Here is a 7,067-nt window from a genome sequence, read left to right on the forward strand (position 1 = left end):
TCATTCATTGCCCTGCGGGGACCAGGCAGGGCAAAGTAGACCCAGCCCCTGCCCTCGAGTGGTGTCCGGTCTAGGACAGACAGTAAAGAGGAACGAAAAGAAACGTATATTCATTCCTGTGTTGTATATAGTGCTCTGAAGGACGGACTGTGGTGAAAAGTTACCACATGTGGTCCTGTGATGAACTGTCGGGGTGGGGGGACACCGGTGAGTGGAAACGAAGAAAGACAGCTGAGCGTGACAAAAGGGGTGAATGGAGGTCAGCTGGGGGGTGTGGGCTGCACCCCAGGAAAGTGTTAAACATTAGAGGTTCCCGGTGAGAAAAATAGATTTTGGAGATTAAAAACCACTCAAAAACTCCCAGTGTCCATGTGCATGCAGATGACTCATCTGAATTTAGATATATAGTAAAACATTTTCCATTAATAAAATATAGTATATCCCTAACACTGGTTTGCTGGAGCTACCTTGTACTGGCTCACTGGAGCCTATTCTAGGCATCTCTTCCTGAGTCTGCATTTGGTGATCTCAAAATGGCAGCTTGAAATTGGCAGTGTTCAGAGTCTTTAAATCATGGAAATTGTCAAAGGCGACACGGCAGGGCTTTTTTTTTCCCTTCCAGAAAACTTATTGTTAAACCTTTACCAGGGCATCATTGTCCTTATGTCAACTAATGACAGGATGGCTAGGCAAGAAACACCCAGAGGAAGGCAATAAAAACCAGTAATTTAAGTCATTCTAATAAAATCTGACACAATATTTTAATATTTCTCTGATGGTTTAATGTCTTCATAGAGAAAGTATCAAGTTTATTTTGGTAACAAAATGGAATAATCATATATTTGCTGTGTCTGTAGTAAGTTGCTTAATTACAATGGTTCAAGAATTTACCTAGGTGCAATAACATCACTTATAAAGAATGTTGGTAATTTTCTGAAAACTGCAACACATTTCATTGGTCCTTATTACTGTTTATTCAACTTTAAACATTCAAAAGCCTATTTTCTGATTACTAATTATTGTGCCAAGCTCGGCAGGGGAAATGCCAAAGGAAAATAACAATCCTAGGACTCAGAAAGGTTTCAGTGTAGAAGAAATGAGGAGAAATATTAAAGATTCGAAGGCTACAAATGTTAATGACCAATAAGATGAAGACAGATACACATAGGTAAAAATGATGAGGGAGGGAAGACATCACTAGAACTTGAATTGATCTGGGCTATCAAAGATGTGTAAGACATAATAATCTAACATATTGCCAGTTGGAATGTAAAACAGTTTAGTCAGTCTGAAAAAGAGTATGGACGTTTCTTAGAAAACTAAGTAGGTACTTACCATAAAACCTAGCCATTGTACTTCTGAGCATTTATCTCAGAAAAATTAAAATTTGTGTTCACCCAAAAAGCCTTATACATATGTTGATAGTAGCTGTATTCATAATAACCCCAAACTGGAAAAGAAAAATGAGTTTGTCTAACCATTTATCCTTCAATGGAATGAATGACCCCAAGTGTAGTACATTTACACCATGAAATACAACTTGGAGAAATCTCAAGGGATTTATGCTGCGTTTAAAAGCCAATCTCAAAAGCTTACATACTGTATGATACAATTCCATTTATATAGCACTCTTGAAATGACAAAAGTATAGAGATGGAGAACAGGTTAGTGGTTAAGAGGGTTTAGGGAGGAGAAAGAGGGAGGGAGTTGGCTATGGCTACAAGAAGACATTCGAGAGATCCCGTGGAGAAGGCAATGGCACCCACTCCAGTACTCTTTCCTGGAAAATCCCATGGACGGAGGAGCCTAGTGGGCTGCAGTCCATGGGGTCACTAAGAGTTGGACTTGACTGAGCGACTTCCCTTTCACGTTTCACGTTCATGCACTGGAGAAGGAAATGGCACCCCACTCCAGTGTTCTTGCCTGGAGAATCCCAGGGACGGGGGAGCCTGGTGGGCTGCCGTCTCTGGGGTCGCACAGAGTCAGACACGACTGAAGCGACTCAGCAGCAGCAGCAGCAGCTAGATCCTTGTGTGGAATTGCTCTGTATCTTCACTGTAGTGGTGGTCATACAGATCCACACACATGGTAAAGCTGCGCAGAACTAAATGCACACACACACACATGCCGTAGGCATCAGAATGAGTGCGTGTAAAGCTAATGAAATATGAATAACGCCCATTAATGGTACCAAAGTCAGTTTCTTATTTGTGACATTTTACTATAGTTTTTTATTTTTATTTTTTCAAGGTTTTATCACTAGGGGAGTAGGTGAAAAATACACAGGGAACCCTCTATGTTGTTTCTTCCAGCTACATGTGAATCTATAATTATCTCAAAGCAAAATGTTTACTTTAAAATTATAACACAATAGTGAACAGGAATGAGAAAATAATCTCCATAATGCCATCACACCTTTATTATAATAATGGCCATTTCTTTTATTCTTGTGGGTAGTAGTTAGGTAAACACACAGGAGGGGATTTATTAGAATACCTCAAATAATAATGTATGGCTCTAATCAGACAGAAATCAGTCTTACTTATTCTCTGTGACTATTAAATATGAGAAGAAAACAGTACAGAACTGCACTACAGAGACTTAGACTCTTTCTTATTCATCCTATTTCCTTTGGTAAGTATGTCATCCAAAGATCCCTACATCATCCTTGGCCCTCCTGAGAGGACTAATGTACAAAGTCACAGCTGTAACATCAGATTACAATTTAGGGAAACACTGCTATAAAAACTGAGTACTTCTTTCTGTACCTTTCTCTTAGTTTTTCAAGATACAGTGACAGTAAGTTAATGGTAGAGTAGACACCAGAGTCTTGGCCTGCTGTTGTGTTGGAAGGGGAAACTTTAGGCTTAGACTGGCAGTGAGTGTAATTTTCACCTGATAAAGCACAAACCCAGGCATGAACCTGTCTGTGTAGTTGTAATCAGAATCCCGGATTTTGGATCTTGACGCCCAGTACCCCCAGCACCACTGTGTGTGTGTGCTAAGTCATTTCAGTCTTGTCTGACTCTGCGACCCTGTGGATTGTAGCCCACCAAGCTCCTCTGTCCATGGGAATCTCCAGGCAAGAATACTGGAGTGGGTTTCCATGCCCTCCTCCAGGGGATCTTCCCAACCCAGGGACTGAACACACGTCTCCTGCAGCTCCTGCATTGGAAGCAGATTCTTTGCCACTGCGCCACCAAGGAAGCCCCCAGCACCACCGCACATATACTCACAATGTGTACATGTTTCACGTTCATCTCATAAACGACTATAGAAAATTATGTAGAGTAGCTGATGAAACTAAGCCATAAATTTGACATTTGAATGCTCTCTTCTGAGTGGCCCCAGGTAACATCCAAAAGCCACAATTTAATTTTAGACCCAGAGTGAAAGGTTTATGACCATGTTATTCAAACAAACACATGTTGCTGTGAAATGCCACTCTGGTCAGACCATCTGTTTATCTGGGCAAATTCATTTAGTACACAGATCTGAAGGATAAATCAGCTGCTTTTTGGCATAAATGGGTCTGCAGAGAAGGCCAAAGTCTGTAAGTCAGTTTCTGCTCAACCATGATCAAGCTCAAAGCCCTCATCAGAGTCTAGTGGGAAAGGGCTGATTTGAAATGGCAGCCTCTGAGCTCTGGTTCCAGTGTCTCTCTTTCTAGAAGGTGCTTAAGATCTTAAGTCAAAACAGGGTAATTACTGTTAACTGGCCATTGTTATATTGCTCAATAAAAATCTCATTTGGTAAATTTAATAATTATGTATTTTTTGTTTTGTAAAGTGTGTCTTTTTTTAAAATCATAGTTAATTCACAACATTGTATTATTTTCAGGTATAGAGCAAAGTTCTTTTTCAGATTCTTTTCTATTATAGCTTATTACAAGATATTGAAATAAAGTCCCGTGTGCTATACAGTAGGTCCTCGTTGGGTGTCTGTTTTATATGTAGTAGTGTGTGGGTTTCCCAGGTGACTCAGTAGGAAAGAATCTGCTTGCCGAAGCAGGAGAGGTGGCTTCGATCTCTGGGTCGGGAAGATCCCCTGGAGAAGGGAGTGGCTACCCATTCCAGGATCCGTGCCTGGAAAGTCCCACGGACGGAGGAGCCCGGCGGCTGCAGTCCACGGGCCGCAGACCCAGACAGGATGCGCGGCCGCGCGCAGCGCACGAATGTAACAGTGCGCACGTCTTAGCCCCGAACCCCGACTCACCCGTCCGCCTCCTTTTCCCGTTCGGTAACCATAGTTTGTTTTCTGTGTCTGTGGGTCTATTTCTGTTTTGCATATAATTATGTATTTTTAAACGCAAAAATCTGTGAGGAAAACAATTTCAAATATTAGTTTGTCCATACTTCCTAGTGGAAGGAATACAAATTTGAAATCAAACAGACACCTTTTGAATGTCTGCTCTTTTTCTTGACCAGCTGTAACTTGGGCAAGTTACTTCAACTCTATGAATCTGTTTCCTAATTTGTAAAACAGGGATAAGAAAACCTACCCCTCACATTTCATGAGAACTGACTCAATAATTGGCACACAATAGGAGGTGGATAAATTCTCTCAAGTCTTTCATTGAGATTTTCTTAAGTAACACATTTCTTTGCATTGTTATAAGAACCAACCAAATAATTAAGTACGGCTCACTAAATGCTTGTTCTAGTCCTTTACTGAGATTTTTCCATAACAGAGTTACCATCAATTCAAGGCAGTGTGTGTAAGTGGTGAAGAGTGCAGATCCTGAAGCCAGACTGCCAAGCTATGAAGACCAACTGTAGCATTTTCTACTTAGAAATACTTGGACAAGTTATTTCATCTCTGTTCCCCAGTGTCCTTATCTGTAAAGTGTGGATAATGACAGGATCCTCACAAGGACTCAACGAGTTAACATAAAGCATGCTGAGCAATACCTGGGACCTGGCAAGTGCTAGATAAGGGTTAACTCAGTATTATTGTTACCAAGTGTTGTTTAAAAACTTGTATTTCATGGCTTGCATCTATTACATTCAAAGATCTTTTTTTTCTCTCCATCACTTAGTAAAACAATTTCTCTTCCATTGTTTTATACTAAAAATAGGTAAATCTGGTTCTCTTCCTTCCTGCCTCCTCAAGTCTTCCCAGATGACACTATACTTCAAATGAGGGATCAGTGACCTTTATAAGTCTCTCCCAGGAGGTGGAGCCAGCTCTAAGTTTCTTTTGAATGTCTGAAAAAAAGTTTTTTGGTTTTTTCTTCTGGTAAATCTGCCCTCAGGCTTGACATTCTCTGGGGTTTCTTCCCGCATTAAAATTCTGTGAAGAAATCCTTTTCCACTCATGGAGATGATTAGAGAAAAAGAAACAAGTTTATCTAAATCTCTGTGGGAAAGAACTGAATAATAAAAATGGAACTAAGACATCCTTACTCTCTCCTCTTCTTCAATGATGAGTCCATTAATACATTTCAAGGCCATTCTATCACAATAGCTCTATAAAAACTTACATTTTGCTCTTCATCTTTATAAAACACCATATTTAATTGTATTAAATACAGTTTTCTACAACCGTGAATAATAGCAACGGTCTCCTCTGCAAAGAGGAAGGCGCCTCCGCTGTTCTGCAAGGACAGGACAAGGCTTTTGGGTGGATCCAGGCTGGAGTGATGTCAGTCTCACTGGAGTGATGCCAGTCTTCTTGAACACTTAGCTCTTCCCCTCTCTGACCAGGATAAGATGGCGCCCCAGCTCGGGAACATGCGTTTTCCCGCCACCATGGCGCGAAGTGCCGCTGCCAGGCCACAGTCTGAAGCCTGGATCGGAGTGACAGTTCTGTGCTCTATGGACCAGCTGAAGACTGAAGTCAGCCTTAGCCAAAGAGGGCAGGAGAGGCAGTTCATCGCCTTCAGTTTGGCTCTCCTAAAATAGAGGGTCCTTAAAAGAACATCCTGAGTCTTTTCTCTTTCTTCCCTCAGAAAAAACCCCATGCTCTCATCCTATTTCAGATCCTGGGTCACATCACAGCACCCATGAGGCATTAGACGCCTCCCAGGGCTCAGGAGAGACCGTCCCCACTTCAACAAAAGAGATCCTTCTTGGCAGCGTGTCTGGTTTATACGGAGGGTGTGCTCCCCACCAGTGTGGCTCTAGGGGCGATGAGCAGCCCCCTGAGGCTCCTCCCTGCCTGCCTGCCCACACCCCCATCAGCAGTGGCTATTCAGATAATTGTTTGGGGCAAATAATTTGTAATCTGAGGTAAGCTGTTTCTTTCGTTGACCTTTGATAAAATGAAACTATCACCGCAGAATAGGGGAGGACGGCTCTGATTTCCATGCCGCTCATCAGGTATCTGCTGTTGAGAGCTTCGTGTTCGTGCCTGGAGCATCCCCCGGACACGGGAGCCTGGCGGGCGAGAGTTGGACTCGGCTGACCCGCTGAACAGAAACACCCCGCCGCTCCGCGGGGCTCCCCGGCGGCGCCGGAGGTGGCGAGCCCGCCCGCGCTGGAGGAGACGGGCCTGGGACCCCGTCCCCGGAGGAGACGGAGCCAGGGACCCCGTCCGGCGGGCAGAAGGGCCGCCAGGGCAGGAGGCAGAGCAGCCCGCTGCGGAGCGCCCGCGAGAGGCCCGGAGCCAGCAGCCCGGCGGCCGGAAAACGCCCGACCGTGCGGGGACTGCCGGGTTCAGGCAGTTTGTTTTCTTTCAAAAGAGGCATTTTGCTAAATAGAACTAGAGATGACCTAATGTTTACACTGGAAAGACTCTTCCGAGACGCTTGGGGGAATGTGTCGGTATCCCACACGGTCTTGTTTGAGGCTAGGCGAGCACAGCCTTTGTCATGAGGAGCGCTTCCGTCGGCTGGTGACTTGGCCGCGTGAGACGGGGTCTGCCTGAGCTCAAGGCGCGTCCCTGCGGGAGGCCGCGGCGGAGCCCGCGCGCCCGCGAGAGCCGGGAGGGGAAGGCGGCGGCGCCGAGTCCGCCCGCGCGGGGCAGGCCGGCTGCAGCCGGAGGAAGGGGGGCGTTCACAGCACCGGCGGAGCCCGCGCGCCCGCGAGAGGCGGGAGGGGAAGGCAGCGGCGCCGAGTCCGCCGCGC

Source organism: Odocoileus virginianus, chromosome 25, assembly GCF_023699985.2.
Source record: "Odocoileus virginianus isolate 20LAN1187 ecotype Illinois chromosome 25, Ovbor_1.2, whole genome shotgun sequence".
Taxonomy (NCBI): domain Eukaryota; kingdom Metazoa; phylum Chordata; class Mammalia; order Artiodactyla; family Cervidae; genus Odocoileus; species Odocoileus virginianus.